Below are 17,202 nucleotides of genomic sequence, written 5' to 3'. Positions count from 1 at the left end.
AGACCCAGCACATTGGACGGGATCCCTGTTACCCCTGGAGCCTTCATTCACTCCCTACTTCCCTTTTCCCTTAAGTTTTAATAAACTTTCTGGTGTGACGCAATTGTGGTCCTCTGGTCGTCTGTCTGAACCGTGACAGTACGATCTGACCATTATGGACTCAGCGCACACTTTCCCCGACATGGAAACCGATGAGCATGAGCAGCAGTTCCAGCAGCAGCAACAACAACTCGCCATGATCATTCAACTCCTCACCAACCTTACCCCAGCCAGTCTGCCCACCAGCCCTGCCCCCGAGTTACCTGCCCCGGTCATTGCAGCCGCTGCTCCGGAACCCAAGATTGGAAACCCCGAGCGGTTCAACGGCGACTCAACCCAGGTCCGGCCATTCCTGACTAGCTGCCGACTTCAGTTCTCCTTGCAGCCAAGGACCTTCGCCACGGAGGGGGCTAAAGTTGGGTATGCCATCACTCACCTGACGGGCCGAGCTCGACTCTGGGGAACAGCAGAGTTCGAACGTCAAACCCCCGCATGTGCAACCTTCGACCTGTTTGCTGAGGAGATGCTGAAGGTGTTTGACCTGGATTCACCAACCGCAGAGGCGTCTCGTGAACTGTTCAGTATTCGACAAGGCAGACGTACAGTCGCAGACCATTCCATCGACTTCCGAACCCTGGCTAGACGAAGTTCTTGGAACACACCATCGTTGGTGGACGCGTTCTTCCATAGTTTGGCTGACTATATCAAGGACGAGTTGGTCTCCCATGAACTGCCTTCCACTCTTGATGAAGCCATCGCACTGACTGTCAGGATCGACAGAAGGATACAGACCCGTCGTCGTGAGAGGGGGCGCCAAGGTCCACCTACTACCGGCATTCGGAGAGATCCGACTGGGCTCCTGTCATCTACTGCCACTCACCCAGGTCAGCTTGATCAGTCTGAGCCTATGGAGATTGGGCGAGCCTCTCTCACTCCTGCAGAGCGCCAGCGCCGCTTCACCTCAAACCTCTGCCTCTATTGTGGAGGTGATGGACATCGTGTGGTAACCTGCCCTTTAAAGGGCCGAAGCTCACCGGGCATAGGGGGAGTCCGGTTGAGTTCAATGACCATCCAGTCCTCCGACCGCAAACCCCTGCTGCAAGTTCACCTCCGCCTCTCTGACTCAACTCACACCCTGGCTGCTCTGGTGGATTCTGGCGCCGAAGCCAACATAATGGACATCAAGCTGGCACGCCAACTGGGACTGGAGAACCTCCGTTTGACACCTCCTATTCCTGCCCGGGCACTGGACGGACACTTACTCGGATCGGTCACTCATGTCACGGCCCCGGTCTCGATGGGTCTGTCCGGAAACCATCAAGAAACTATCCAGTTTCACCTGCTCCCCTCTCCAGGCCAACCCCTCATCCTGGGTTACCCATGGCTCCGCCGGCACAACCCTCAGCTCGACTGGGTGACCGGGGTGATCAGGGAGTGGGGAGAGGACTGCCACCGAACCTGCCTGCTTGCTGCCGCACTACCCCCTCGGCCAGTACCTACTAACTCCGCTCCTGACCTCTCCAATGTCCCAGAATGCTACCATGGTCTCAGAGAGGTGTTTAACAAAGCAAGAGCCACATCTCTGCCCCCTCACCGACCGTACGACTGTGCCATCGACCTCCTCCCTGGAACAGCCCCTCCAAAGGGTCGTCTTTATTCGTTGTCTGCTCCTGAAAGAAAGTCCATGGAGGACTACATCAATGGCTCTCTGTCCGCAGGATTAATCCGTTCATCTTCATCTCCTGCTGGTGCTGGCTTCTTCTTTGTGGGGAAGAAGGACGGATCTCTTCGCCCCTGCATCGACTACAGGGGACTCAACGACATCACAGTGAAAAAAACCGTTACCCTCTGCCTCTGCTCACCTCTGCTTTTGAGTTGCTCCAGGGAGCCACTGTTTTTACCAAGTTGGATCTCAGAAACGCTTACCACCTAGTGCGGATCCGGGAGGGAGATGAATGGAAAACCGCATTCAATACACCAACAGGCCACTACGAGTATCTGGTTATGCCTTTTGGCCTCACCAATGCTCCTGCTGTGTTCCAGGCTCTAGTGAATGATGTACTGCGGGACATGTTAAACAAGTTTGTCTTCGTTTACCTGGATGACATCTTAATCTACTCCAGAAACCTGTCTGAACACACCCGCCATGTCCAGCAAGTCCTTCATCGTCTTCTGGAGAATTCCCTCTACGCCAAGGCAGAGAAATGTGAGTTTCACGTCAAGACAGTGGCCTTCCTGGGGTACATAGTGGCAGAGGGAAGTATCCAAATGGATCCTGCCAAAGTATCAGCAGTCACTTCATGGCCAGTTCCGGAGAACAGAAAGAAGCTGCAACAGTTTCTGGGGTTTGCTAACTTCTACAGAAAGTTTATCCGGAACTACAGTACCGTTGCTGCCCCTCTCACTGCTCTAACCAGCACCAAGCAACCCTTCACCTGGACCCCAGCAGCCGACAAAGCCTTCAGTACCCTCAAGGTGAGGTTCACCTCCGCTCCCATCCTCCAGATGCCTGATGTGGACCGGCAATTCATTGTGGAGGTGGACGCCTCGGATGTGGGAGTTGGTGCTGTGATTTCTCAGTGGGCTGCGGAGGATAGGAAGCTCCATCCCTGTGCCTTTTTCTCACGTCGGTTGTCCCCCTCTGAGTGCAATTACGACATAGGGAACCGTGAGCTGCTGGCTGTGAAGCTTGCCTTGGAGGAGTGGCGTCACTGGCTGGAGGGGTCCACCATTCCATTTCTCGTTTGGACCGATCATAAGAACTTGGAGTACATCCGCACGGCCAAACGGTTGAACTCCAGGCAGTCCCGCTGGGCCCTGTTCTTCACCAGGTTTAATTTCACTCTGTCATACCGGCCTGGATCACGCAACACCAAGCCAGACGCCCTCTCCCGTCAATTCCAGAAGGATGACACCCCCTCCAAGGACCCTGTGTCGATTCTGCCAAGTCCCTGCATCGTTGCAGCTCTGACCTGGGCTGTTGAGGAACAGGTGCTGGAGGCTCTCCGTAACCAGCCAGGTCCCAGCACTTGCCCAGCTGACCGCCTTTTTGTCCCCGAAGACCTGAGGTCCCAGGTCGTTCAGTGGGGACATGACTCCCGCCTAGCTTGTCACCCTGGCTCCACCCGCACTTACAACCTGCTCGCCCAGAGGTTCTGGTGGCCCTCTCTGAGAAAGGATGTACGGGAATTCGTCCAAGCCTGCCCCATCTGCAACCAACACAAGTCGTCCTGCCAGCCCCCAGCCGGATTGCTGCAGCCCCTGCCTGTGCCCAGACGTCCCTGGTCTCACATCGCCCTTGACTTTGTCACGGGGCTGCCCCCTTCAAGTGGCATGACCGTCATTCTCACCATAGTTGACCGTTTCAGCAAGATGGCACACTTCATTCCCCTCCCCAAGCTCCCAACCGCCAAGGAGACCGCCCAGGTGGTCCTGGAACACGTCTTTCGGATCCACGGACTGCCAAAGGATGTAGTTTCTGACCGTGGTCCACAATTCTCCTCCGCTTTTTGGAAGGAGTTCTGTCACCTGCTGGGAGCCACAGTCAGTCTGACTTCCGGATTCCATCCCCAATCCAATGGGCAGTCAGAGCGGGCTAATCAGGAGCTCGAGAAGGCACTGCGATGCATGACTTCACGCAACCCCCACTCCTGGTCGCAGCAATTGACATGGGTGGAGTACGCACACAATTCTCTGACCTGCTCTGCCATCGGTATGTCCCCTTTCCAATGTGTTTATGGATACCAGCCTCCTCTATTTGCCAGCCAGGAAGAGGAGGTTACTTGCCCATCTGCACTTGCTTTTGCCCGTCGATGTCGCCGCACCTGGTCACAAGCCCGAGCCACACTCCTCAGATCCGTTGCCAGCTACACTACCGGGGCCAACCGTCGGAGAATTCCTGCTCCCACCTACCATGTTGGTCAAAGGGTGTGGTTGTCATCGAAGAACCTGCCACTCAGGGTGGAGTCGCAGAAGCTGGCACCTCGGTTCATTGGCCCATTCCCTATCATAAGAGTGATTAGCCCAACTGCTGTCCGGCTCCAACTGCCTAATTCCCTGAGGGTGCACCCCACTTTCCATGTGTCTAAGATTAAGCCCATCCATGAGAGTCCGCTGGTCCCTGCTGCGCCTTGTCCTCCTCCTCCACGGCTCGTCGATGGTGGTCTGGTTTACACCGTCCGCCGCCTGCTTCGGTCCAGACGGAGGGGTAGGGGTCTCCAGTACCTCATTGACTGGGAGGGCTATGGACCTGAGGAAAGGACCTGGGTGCCAGCTAGTCGGATTGTGGATAGGACTCTCATCACCGCTTTCCACCAACGGCATCCTGATCAACCTGCAATCCGTAGGGGCCGCCCCAGAGGGGTCCCTAACCGTCCTGCCCGCTCGGCTTCCTGTCCTGTGCCTGATCCTGTCTCGGGACCTGTCCCATCTCCCGACCACGGCCCTCCGGCTTCCTCCGAGGATGAGGACGTTCACTCGGACCGTTCGGAGGAGTTCTAGCCCTCCTCCGGCTCCCCTCCTCCCGCCCGGCGTGGTGTTGCTCTTGGGACTTCTGGGGCCGTCCCTTGGGGGGGGGGTTCTGTCATGAGCCTCTCACTCCACCGGGTTACCACCTTTATTTTCTTCCACTCTGCTCACCACTCTCTCTACTCAGCCTAACTAGCTCCACCTGTCCCTGCTCTGCTCTGCTCTAATTACTCTGCCAGCTGCGCTGCATTACCCACTACCTCTCCCAGTATTTAAGGCCCTGTCTTTCAGCTCTCCGGTGTCAGATCGTCTGCAAAGCTCACACCCGGAACCTGTTTGCTCGCGCTTCTGGCTCACCCTGGTTTTGTGACCCCGGACCTGCCTGATTTTTGGATACTCTTCGGCCCCAGGAGATCCAGACCTGCTTCTGCCATAACGACTCCTGACTACTCTTCAATCCCGGTAACTCTGACCAGCCTTCTGCCTTGCTACTACGTATTTTGGATTTCCCTTGAACTGGACTGCTGCCTTGTTTCATTCCGCCCTGTTGTGTCTGTGTCTCCCCCCCCCAGGACTTCTGGACCACCCACCACCGGCTTCATAGGACGCATCGCTGCCACTGGGGGGGGGCACAGACCCAGCACATTGGACGGGATCCCTGTTACCCCTGGAGCCTTCATTCACTCCCTACTTCCCTTTTCCCTTAAGTTTTAATAAACTTTCTGGTGTGACGCAATTGTGGTCCTCTGGTCGTCTGTCTGAACCGTGACAATCCGGGATCATTGGGATGTCCCTACCCTAAATCCTAACCCGAACCATAACAAGGCAAACAATCAACATGTATCTAAATTGTACAACAAACATGTAGTCCTCATTTCACTGTTGTTACTGTAATACAACCATGCTTTTAAATCAATGCTAGTTTGAGGAACGTACAGGGAGGGACGAGAGTGTGTCTAGTCACGTACTCATCACACACCTGCAAAAGGCTCCGCGCTCCGTGATTTCATCCACATCCAGCTGTCTACACAAATGACAGGTAGAGCTAAATACAGCGATCCTTGTAAAAATACATAGTCTGATCAGTTTAACACTCAGCATCTGTTTCCCTTTACTCATCTGAGGAGAGGGCCGTCATTCTCTTACATAAGTAGAGGCAGGATTACTTTCCTGTGTTTGCTGCTACAATGACGTGGCAGCAGGTAGCCTAGCGGTTAAGAGCGTTGGACCAGTAACTGAAAGTTTGCTGATTCAATTCCCAGAGCCAGCAATGTGGGAAAATCTGCTGTTCTACCCTTGAGCAAGGCAGTTAACACCGAACAACAACTGCTCCCTTGGTGCCGATGACGTGGATTAAGGCAGCCCCCCGCACCTCTCTGATTCAGAGGGGTTGGGTTCAATTCGAAAGACACATTTCGGTTGAATGCATTCCGTTGTGCAACTGACTAGCTATCCCATTTCCAGTGTTTCCTGGCTAAATGCTCTGCAGTGATTTGCTCATGTTGCCAGGGGGCATGTTAGAAGGATAAGGAATCACCAGCTACACCAGACTCAGCGATGAAATACTGGTACTGGACTGAGAGATTAACAATGTGGTCACGTTTATTGTTACATTTAAAAAATATCAAAGTAAATAATATATGCCATTTACCAGTTGTTTTTATCTAAAGCAATTTACAGTCATGTATTCATAGATTTTACATGTGGGTGGTTTTAGGACTCGAACCCATAATTGTGGCGTTGCAAGCGCCATGCCCTACCAACCGAGCTACTGATGACCACCACACAGCAACACTCATAAAGGTATTATTACACATTTCATAAAGGTGTTATAAATGCTGTTATGAATGTATACTCCAGTAAAGTGAAGTGTTACCCTGAAAGGTAAGCTGTCTAAAATATAGGTAAATGGAATGTTTATTGTTTTGATTAAGTCTGTACCGTTGTAAACGAACCTGATCAAACCTGATCAAGGGCTGGACTCAATCCGTATTGCCTAATTAATTCAAATGTAAAGGTAAATTCTGATTGAGGCAACATATGAAGAGTTTACTGTGAAGAGCTGTTGCCAGAGAACTGAATGTTAATTTCTCTATTATAAGCCGCTTTCAACATCATTTTAGAGAATTTGGCAGTACGCCCAATGGGCCTCACAATCGCAGACCACGTGCATGGCGTCGTGTGGGCGAGCGGTTTGATGATGCCAACGTTGTGAACAGAGTGCCCCAGGGTGGTGGAGGGGTTATGGTATGGGCAGGCGTAAGCTATGGACAACAAACACAATTGCATTTTATCGAATTTGAATGCACAGAGATACCGTGACGAGATCCTGAGGCCCATTGTCGTGCCATTCATCCGCCGCCATCACATCATGTTTCAGCATGATAATGCACGGCCCCATGCCACAAGGATCTGTACACAATTCCTGGAAGCTACAAATGTCCCAGTTCTTCCATGGCCTGCATACTCACCAGACATGTCACCCTTTGAGCTTGTTTGGGATGCTCTGGATCAACGTGTACGACCGCGTGTTCCAGTTCCTGCCAATATCCAGCAACTTCGCACAGCCATTGAAGAGGAGTGAGACAACATTCCACAGGCCACAATCAACAGCCTGATCAACTCTATGCGAAGGAGGTGTCGCGCTGCATGAGGCAAATTGTGGTCACACCAGATACTAACTGGTTTTCTGATCCACACCCACACCTTTTCTTTTAAGGTATCTGTGACCAACAGATGCGTAACTGTATTCCCAGTCATGTGAAATTCATAGATTAGGGCCTAATGAATTTATTTCAATTGACTGATTTCCTTATATGAAGTGTAACTCAGTAAAATATTTGAAATTGTTGCATGTTGCGTTTATATTTTTGTTCAGTATATATATATATATATACAGCATGGATGTAAATATACAAAAACTAACTTAGAAGCAGTTTTCTTCAAAAAGGTTTAATTTGCAGAAGTATTTACAACAGATGGTCATTAACAATACTTAATTCAAAGAGGCAGATTGATAAATTATGGCAAAAATACTGAAGCACATTGATAAAGCAGGAAATAAATACAATGATATAAATAGTTCCAAAAAACTTTCCAAAAAACTCTCATTTAGAAAAGAAAGGTTTACAATTCATTTCAGATAAGCAAATATATAAATTAAATTTAAATAGTAACTGAATCAGTAAATTAATCATACAAATACAAAACAAGCTGCAATACTGAACAGCGATAAAACATCAGATAATACCTTCATTTTCACTACCCCGCATGCTATCTTAAGACCTTATAAAATAACATAGACAAAGAAAAGTTTAAACAACAAAAACATGGTCAAGAGCAGAAAATAGTTCTGTTTAAATTAGGCATATATTTATATATTTATATATGTATATTTCTGTACAAATAATGCATATTTGGCATTATATTCATCCTCATTATTGATATGATATCTAACAATTAAAAATAGTTTAAGCTAAACATCTACCTTCATATGATCAGATTTTTTTCTTCCATGTCACATTCCAATTTATTAATTCTACCCACAAGACATTAGACATTTCTCCACCATAGGTAAACATAGAGTGAAAGCTGTCTCCCCTCGCAAAACATTTATCTTCCCTGGGAGGGTTGCATTGTCTTTTAAAGGCTAACAACGCAATGACTGTCAATGTGAACAATGAACGCACATATGCCCCGAATGTCCATACAATTGAGTTAGATATAGGCCTAGGTAATGGCAGGGGAATGGGAGACCTTGTGGCAGAATCCTCCATTCCACATTATTGGCATTAACTAAGAAATAGAGTGGAAGCAGATTGGATGACAGGTCAAATTGGAAGGCCATGTGATATAGAGGGTACAGTGCATTGTGAGTCCATTGTTTGAATGAAGCTTATTGCTAATCGGGCAGCGGGCACTCTCAGTCCATGGGGTTTTGAATGTAGACATGGGGTTTTGAAATAAGACATGAGCCAATAGCATTGCCTCAAGGAAATTAAGAAAGAGCCCATGGTATTTGTGCTCCAAATTGAATCAAATGTTTTAAGAGAAGAGAGAGACATTCTTACAATACAACTGCACTGAAAAAATGAAGAAATATAAGAGTGAAAGAAAAAAATTAAGCAAGGTTTACAGGGCCTGTGATGGTGTCAAAATATCTCAAGATAAGTTGTTCAAAAGAAAGAATTTAGGGTGCTATCTTGATGACATCTTGTGGTACTGCTGTGAAATATGTAGGATGTCTTTGTGTGTGCATGTGCGCTGATTGTCAGAATAAACCGATCTCTGTAAATTTTGAAAAGAAAAACAAGAAGAAAGAAGTTAAAATAATGTCATCACCTTTAATTACTTCTTTAAGGTTTTAATGTCATCACCTTTAATTACTTCTTTAAGGTTTTAATGTCATCACCTTTAATTACTTCTTTAAGGTTTTAATGTCATCACATTTAATTACTTCTTTAAGGTTTTTAGCACATTACGATGGAACATGAGTAAGTTTTAGCCCCTAAAAGAGTTCCATACGTAAAGGGCCGCAGAGCAATATATCACAACCACTGTTGATTGATTGAGTACTGTGATATATGATGCAATTTGTTATTCTAAATGTCTGTGTGTATGTGTGTTTAGCGTTTACATCTTAAAGAGCATTATTTTCCTAAAAGGATGATATTTCCAATTAATATAATGTATCAGGAAGGCAATTCATCATGGATATACAGTACTGCATCTATATGGACCTGAGCCACCCAGTGCTGCCAGTGTGGAATGCATATTAGATGAGGGTGATGTATGTACCTAATAGAGCTTCTTTCAGAACGACCAGTCAAGATGGCCAGTAAGAGTGCGTAAACATCAACGTTTCAGAAGATAGATCAAGACTGTTGAAAACGTACTGTATCGACCTCATCATTATTCACGTGTCCAACAATTCAAATCATTTACCCTCTTAACACAATGTCCACTTTCATAGCGATCAGTAAATAACTTGTCGTAATTCTTTAGAGGGCATGCCTGAAGACATGGGTATGTGGTGCAGGACTGCTGCATAGAACACAGGCATGGCAAAGTGCTTTGGTGGGCGTCGTATACAAATACACCTATTTATCCCACTGTAACTGACTCTCAACCATGAGGTAAACAGCTGTATGTGTGCCTGCCTGTTGTATGAAGCACTATTGCACTTTTGGCAGGTCAAGTTTAGTCAGTCCCTGGATTGTGGCGACGATAATAAACCGTAAAGCATTGACAACTGGAACGAGGTTACGATATCTTAGCAAGGAGGCGGAAGAGAAGCGGGGTAGTTCATCTTCACCGTCTCCTATCTGATGAGAATACTCTCTGGGGTGTTGTTTTTCTCTGCCAACCCCCTCCGAGCCACACACACACTCACACATACACACACGCGCACACACGTTTGCTGCTGTTCCACTGATTCAATTAGATTCTGATGACATTTTCTACACTGCTTTCTTTGTTCTTAAATAAATCAAAGACCATCAACATACAAGACTTCACGATGACGAAGTATAAACAGTGTGTACCAATCATGAAGACGCTTACATTCTAGTGACATAATGTAAACTTGAGGGATATACCGATGAATATGAATAACCCCCCCCCCCCCCCCCCCCTAGACCCCCCCCCCCCCCCCCCCCCGCCTAGACCCCTCCCCCCCACCTAGACCCCTCCCCCCCGCCTAGACCCCTCCACCCCCCACCACCACCATCTCGATCTGTTACAATGAATGGATGCCAAACATGACAGTTCTTATCAAAAGCATAGTTTAGATAATCACACTAAATGTACCAATTCAATGTTCAAATCCCTCTCATTATATCCTCTTCACATATCAACCAGTGGAGGCTGCTGAGGAGAGAACGGCTCATAATAATGTCTGAAACGGAGCAAATAGAATAGCATCAAACACCTGGTAACCATGTGTTTGATGTAGTTGATACCATTCCACCTATTCCGCTCCAGCCATTACCACGAGCCTGTCCTCCCCAATTAAGGTGCCACCAACCTCCTGTGATATCAACTCGTGCTGCAGTCAAACAACAGCATAACATTCAAAATGATCCAACTCTAATCGACACTAGTAATATCAATGCATGTGGATGAACAAAGCCAAGCTAGTTTTCACCCTAACAGCTCTTTGTGGTGAAACAACCCAAGCAACACGAGCAGTGATGGCCAAGCACTCTGCCAGGCATCGTATTCCAACCAAAGACAACCTAAGACATTCATTCACAGATTCTTGTACGTCTGATTTTAAGGCACCTAAGGATTTTTCCCACCATGCCTTGTTGCCAAACTAAACCCCTCCTTAGATCATGGAACAGCAGCATGGGACAAATGTGCTAATAGAGAATGTTTGAGATTGAGAAAGGGAAATTAATTTGCTATGAAAACAAACAATTGCTGTCAAAACCTATATATACACACAGTACAGTACTACAATGTATGATTAACTAAAGACTAGGAAATGATAAAGTGAAAGAAAACTTGAGAAAAGGCATGAAGCTCCATGAACAATTTGCCTTGGTCTAATATCTATCACGTTTAATATAATCTGTATCTGGTGACATACAATATCAGTGTGCAAACTTGATAACTGTAGTGAATAGTTACTAGTACGTCACCATAGCAGCAGTTGGTGACCCTGTGATTTTGAATCTTTCAGATGAGACCATGACAACAGGTGTGAAGGAGCTGAAGTGACATAATTTATACTGCCCAATCAGCACACTCTAATGGGAACCAACTTTTATTTTTCTTATTATTTTCAAATCTCTTCATCAAGCTATCAATGTCTCTCACTTTGTTCTGTGTACCTCACGAAGACCAGACATGCAATCACCAGGGAAGATTTAACTGTACTGCACCTACACAGGTCCTATTACTTTTTTTGCATTGTTAGGGGCTCTACATTCATGAATGTTTTTGCTTTCCATGTGTTTAAGGCCGTCTGGTAAGTAAGGGTTTCATCGAGTTTCACAGCAGAGAGAGACTGACATCAGGAAATGAAATGGGAGACGTTGAGTGGATTACTAGAAACTATATAGGAATGAGGAAAGTTCCAGTTTATTAAACTACTTTCCACCCTTTTGAGCAACATATCTGGCAACATATCTGACCAATTGAACTGTGGCTTACTATGTGCTGTCCTTCCAAAGCCCTCAATTAAACGTTTTTCTTCATCTATACAATGTGGACATATAACAGATAACAGCTCATCCTTCACCACCAAGTACACCGCACTAACTAACCCGAAACAAGCAAACAATCGCATCACATTCTATTGAATGTTCCTAGTCAACTACTGGTGCTAGAAGTTTACAACCCTAACGTCACAATTATATGGGATTAAATGTATTATAGTTAAAATACAAATGTGCTGTTCATGTGGGTAAATTGATATGCTATGCCAATGACATACAGTGCAACACAAATGCCAGTATATCATGTAATCTAGTAAAAGGACAGGTTCTATGTTTTTGAAGGAGTAGATTGAACTAATAAGTTCATTGGCTGGGTGAGGGGCAGATTCTGCACTGTTCAGTGGAGCAACGTCCAAGCAATGTTAAAGCCATGTCAATAGTCTCTCTCTCTCGCTCTCTCTCTACAGAAACCCTATTTTCTGCTGTCCAGAGAGGGACTAGAAATTCCTCATCAACACGTATTTTCTCTGCCTCTTCATTAAACAACTTTTAAGCAGAAATTAACACTGCAAATTGACTCTTTGCAAAGATGGTCTTTCGCAGGTCAATAGCAACCATCTTTAATTACAGATGCTATGGGCACCATTTAGTAAATCTGTTATTAAAAAGTCACTGAGTGTGTAGGACTGGGTAAATGACAACCGTTTCAGAGTAAAAAGCAGCACCATTTACTAGTAACTAGATAGTGTTAAAGTGTAATTTGCAACTGTCTGTCCTACACTACATCTGTAGTGTGGAGGAAAATACTTGATTGTTGTGTGCCAGATGGGATTATATGGGTATGATGTGGTCCCTAATAGGTAGGACATAACTGTTCTGCCTGTTAGGCCACTGCTCTTTACACCCCATAGACACTCACTCTTTCACACCATCCACAATGAGAAAATCTAGTTCAATGTAGTATATACAGTTGAAGTCGGAAGTTTACATACGCTTAGGTTGGAGTCATTAAAACTCGTTTTTCAACCACTCCACAAATGTCTTGTTAACAAACTAATGATGTCATGGCTTTAGAAGCTTCTGATAGGCTAATTGACATCATTTGACTCAATAGGAGGTGTACCTGTGGATGTATTTCAAGGCCTACCTTCAAAATCAGTGCCTCTTTGCTTGACATCATGTGAAAATCAAAAGAAATCAGCCAAGACCTCAGAAAAAATATTGTAGACCTCCACAAGTCTGGTTCATCCTTGGGAGCAATTTCCAAACGCCTGAAGCTACCACGTTCATCTGTACAAACAATAGTACGCAAGTATAAACACCATGAGACAACGCAGCCGTCATACCGCTCAGGAAGGAGACGCGTTCTGTCTCCTAGAGATGAACGTACTTTGGTGCGAAAAGTGCAAATCAATCCCAGAACAACAGCAAAGGACCTTGTGAAGATGCTGGAGGAAACAGATACAAAAGTATCTATATCCACAGTAAAACGAGTCCAATATCGACATACCCTGAAAGGCCGCTCAGCAAGGAAGAATCCACTGCTCCAAAACCGCCATAAAAAAGCCAGACTACGGTTTGCAACTGCACATGGGGACAAAGATCGTACTTCTTGGAGAAATGTCCTCTGGTCTGATGAAACAAAAATAGAACTGTTTGGCCATAATGACCATTGTTATGTTTGGAGGAAAAAGGGGGTAGCTTGCAAGACGAAGAACACCATCCCAACCGTGATGAAGCACGTGGGTGGCAGCATCATGCTGTGGGCGTGCTTTGCTGCAGGAGGGACTGGTGCACTTCACAAAATAGATGGCATCATGAGGAAGGAAAATTAGGTGGATATATTGAAGCAACATCTCAAGACATCAGTCAGGAAGTTAAAGCTTGGTCGCAAATGGGTCTTCCAAATGGACAATGACCCCAAGCATACTTCCAAAGTTGTGGCAAAATGGCTTAAGGACAACAAAGTCAAGGTATTGGAGTGTCCATCACAAAGCCCTGACCTCAAACCTATAGAAAATGTGTCGGCCGAACTGAAAAAGCGTTTGCGAGCAAGGAGGCCTACCAACCTGACTCAGTTACACCAGCTCTGTCAGGAGGAATGGGCCAAAATTCACCCAACTTATTGTGGGAAGCTTGTGGAAGGCTACCTGAAACGTTTGACCCAAGTTAAACAATTTAAAGGCAATGCTACCAATTACTAATTGAGTGTATGTAAACTTCTGACCCACTGGGAATGTGATGAAAGAAATAAATGCTTAAATAAATCATTCTCTCTACTATTATTATGACATTTCACATTCTTAAAATAAAGGTGTAATCCTAACTGACCTAAGACAGGGCATTTTTACTAGAATTAAATGTCAGGAATTGTGAAAAACTGAGTTTAAATGTATTTGGCTAAGGTGTATGTAAACTTCCGACTTCAACTGTATATATGTGATAGATTACATGATTTATCATTACAATCAATCGTACTTTACACCAGAGGCTTGAATACCAGAATGTCATTATGGGGCTAAACACACAACTCAATGTGGACTATAGAATAACGTCATAGTCAGTAGAAAATATTCCACAACTGTCCTTGCAAATAAACTGCAACAATAGCAAGTGAGCATCATTAACTACATTTCCCTTGGAAATACAAACATGAATAGTATATATAAGGTGCAAAAATGCATTGTATCATATAGTCAACTTTTTCTTCCAGAAATTAGAAACATTTGTTTCCTTTAAATGATGTACGATAGTGTTGCAATGGAAACATGTATCAGATCAATAAATGTACTGTACCATCCATATCATAAGCATATTTCAACCTTACATCAATGTCATTATCATAAGTGAAAATGCATCAATGCAGCCCTAATGTACATACTGCATGGCTTTTTCACATCCCATGTCTCAGCAACCTTAGTCAGTGGCTGAGGCAGCTAGCCTGGTAAAAAGTGGTGTGACGTTAGTCAGTGGCTGAGGCAGCTAGCCTGGTAAAAAGTGGTGTGACGTTAGTCAGTGGCTGAGGCAGCTAGCCTGGTAAAAAGTGGTGTGACGTTAGTCAGTGGCTGCAGTAGCTAGCCTGGTAAAAAGTGGTGTGAGTACGTCCCTAGAATAACAAAATAATTACCCAGCATTCTGTACGAGTGCAACCATTTCAGATATGATGACTTCTCTGTCTTTACCATAGAAATAGAATAGACTTAGATTATAATTCTATGTCTATGGTGTTTACCTGCAAGACTGAGGTATTTCAATAGCAGGTATTGATCAATCACATTATATACCCCCCCCCCCCCCCCACTTATACTGTCAACCCACCAACATGGGGAGAGATTTTCAGACTTCTGTCTTGACAGTGAGTCATCACCACCTCTGTGCTACTACTGGGATGCAGTAGTCTCCACACAGGGTGTTTTAGCCCAAGACCACTGTTGCTGGTGAGATTCTCCATAGAAAAGTTGCACTTTGTGATTCCCTTTGAACACGGTGGAAAAATACTGACATTCCCCTTTACTTTACCCAGAGGCTTAAAATACATGATGGCAATGCAAAAGCTCTTAGGGGGGAAATACATTTCCAACAACAACATTTGTTACAGTATAGAAAATAATAAATTTGCTTGTATTTACCCAAATATAATTGTGATGGTGGATCAGTTCGGTTAAAGGGGAGGGTGTACCAGCAGCTCATTGTAGTGGAGTGGGGAATATTCCCTCCGTCTTAAAGGGGAGAGGACATCAGAAGAATGGCAACAGGTGGAGAAAAACAGTGAGGAGTGAGAGACGTTTGCACAGATGAGAAGGAGAGAGGAAGGGGTCTGGGTTACACCCACTGGCTGGGGCTGGGGTATGGGGGCCGGTTAGGGGCAGAACTGGGGTAGGGGGGGTAAATCCTCAAACCTCAAAGGCGGGTCTGGGCCTCGGGGATGTAGATCTCGATGCTGTCCGCTCGCTCCGTGGCTGAGTTCTGTCTGAAGGAAGCCGCCCGCTTCGCAGCCAGAAGACGACGCCTGGCCTCCTGACGCTGGCGGTCCTGCAGGTCCAGAGAGCGCTCCCGCATCACGCTGCCAAGGCCTCTTTGGCAGCGGGGGAGGCCACTTCCTCTCCTTCACATGAGAGAGAGAGAGAGAGAGAGAGAGAGAGAGAGAGAGAGAGAGAGAGAGAGAGAGAGAGAGAGAAGAGAGCGAGAAAGAGAAAGAGAATGAGAGAGATAGAGAGAGAGAGAAATAGAGAGAGAGAGAGAGAGAGAGAGAGAGAGAGAGAGAGAGAGAGAGAGAGAGAGAGAGAGAGAGAGAGAGAGAGAGAGAGAGAGAGAGAGAGAGAGAGAGAGAGAGAGAAAGAGAGTGAGAGAGAGAGAGAGAGAGAAAGAGAGACAAAGAGAGATTTGAGCCATGTGACTTTCTTAGAATAGGGGCGGGATAAAACAAAAAAACAATGTATGCGTTGGCCAATACCATTAGACAATACACCCACACAGTCTAGTTGCTAGCTGTTGAAAAGCTGTAAAGCTAAGAAAGGGTAACAACCCTGCTGATTTACCTGTAATGGCTGTCTTCTTCTCTGGGCTCTCCACGAGCCTCCACTCATTGCTCTTGATCTGCTGCAGCTCGTCAAACTTGGCAGTGACGTCGTCGATGGAGAGCTGCAGCAGGTCCAGAATCCGGCCAGGTCCTGAGAAAGTGGGGGCGGGGCATGCGCTGGGGGTCCTGGTGGGTGGAGGGTGGCGAGGAGGAGGTGACCAGGAGGGAACACATTAGATATCGTTATCAACACCTCAGTGACCATGAGAATGTGTTTTCTGTCTGATTTCATGAATCGTATACACAATATAGTTGTTATCTGGTACAGTCATAACTGTTACAGACTATAGTGGCGATTTTTTTAATGCTTGCCTTACATCAACAGCTATTGTATCATCAAACACCTGCTGTACATGGTCCAACCACTAGGTGTCCTGCAAACCTTACTGTACATGGTCAACCACTAGGTGTCCTGCAAACCTTACTGTACACGGTCCAACCACTAGGTGTCCTGCAACCTTACTGTACACGGTCCAACCACTAGGTGTCCTGCAAACCTTACTGTACATGGTCCAACCACTAGGTGTCCTCTTTAACTCTTTAAATGTATTTCATGCCCATTGCAAGACCTGAGCTTCATTTCATGGAGCAAAATCAAGGCTGCACACACACAACAATGTCATTAGAGTTGTGATATGGACTCATACTAGGGGTAGTGCTCTCTCTCTCTCTGGTAGGGGTACGAAGGCTGCTCCCTACTCAGTCAGTGGGACACGTTTGTGAGTCTCAGAGCAATCTAAGTCCTGTCACAGTGATGTGGGCCTTCATCCATCATCCCCTTATCTCAGAGGGAACGCAGAGAGAGAGCAAAAACACCGGCTTTAAGTCATCAGACACAAAACAGACTCACACTACTGCAAGCGAGAAGGGTCTTAAAGCCCCATCTCTCACTAATTATTTGCCTTTTTCATTGAAATCGTTTCTGCACCGTGTGAATGAATGGCAAGTGAAGCA

General features: G+C 46.1%; 1 pseudogene across 1 annotated transcript; it reads right to left on the bottom strand.

Annotated features, from left to right (window-relative positions):
- Positions 1 to 15,569: 15,569 nt before the first annotated feature.
- Positions 15,570 to 16,480, bottom strand: LOC311106754 (disks large-associated protein 2-like; annotated as a pseudogene). The gene is made up of 2 exons: positions 16,221 to 16,480; positions 15,570 to 15,774 (listed from the first exon to the last, which is right to left on the bottom strand). The product of its transcript is annotated as a disks large-associated protein 2-like (transcript).
- Positions 16,481 to 17,202: the final 722 nt, after the last annotated feature.

Source organism: Coregonus lavaretus (assembly GCF_964263955.1).
Source record: "Coregonus lavaretus genome assembly, chromosome: 31".
NCBI classification, from domain to species: Eukaryota; Metazoa; Chordata; class Actinopteri; order Salmoniformes; family Salmonidae; genus Coregonus; species Coregonus lavaretus.
Note: the sequence above shows the minus strand (reverse complement) of the source record. Positions and strands in the feature narration are given on the sequence as shown.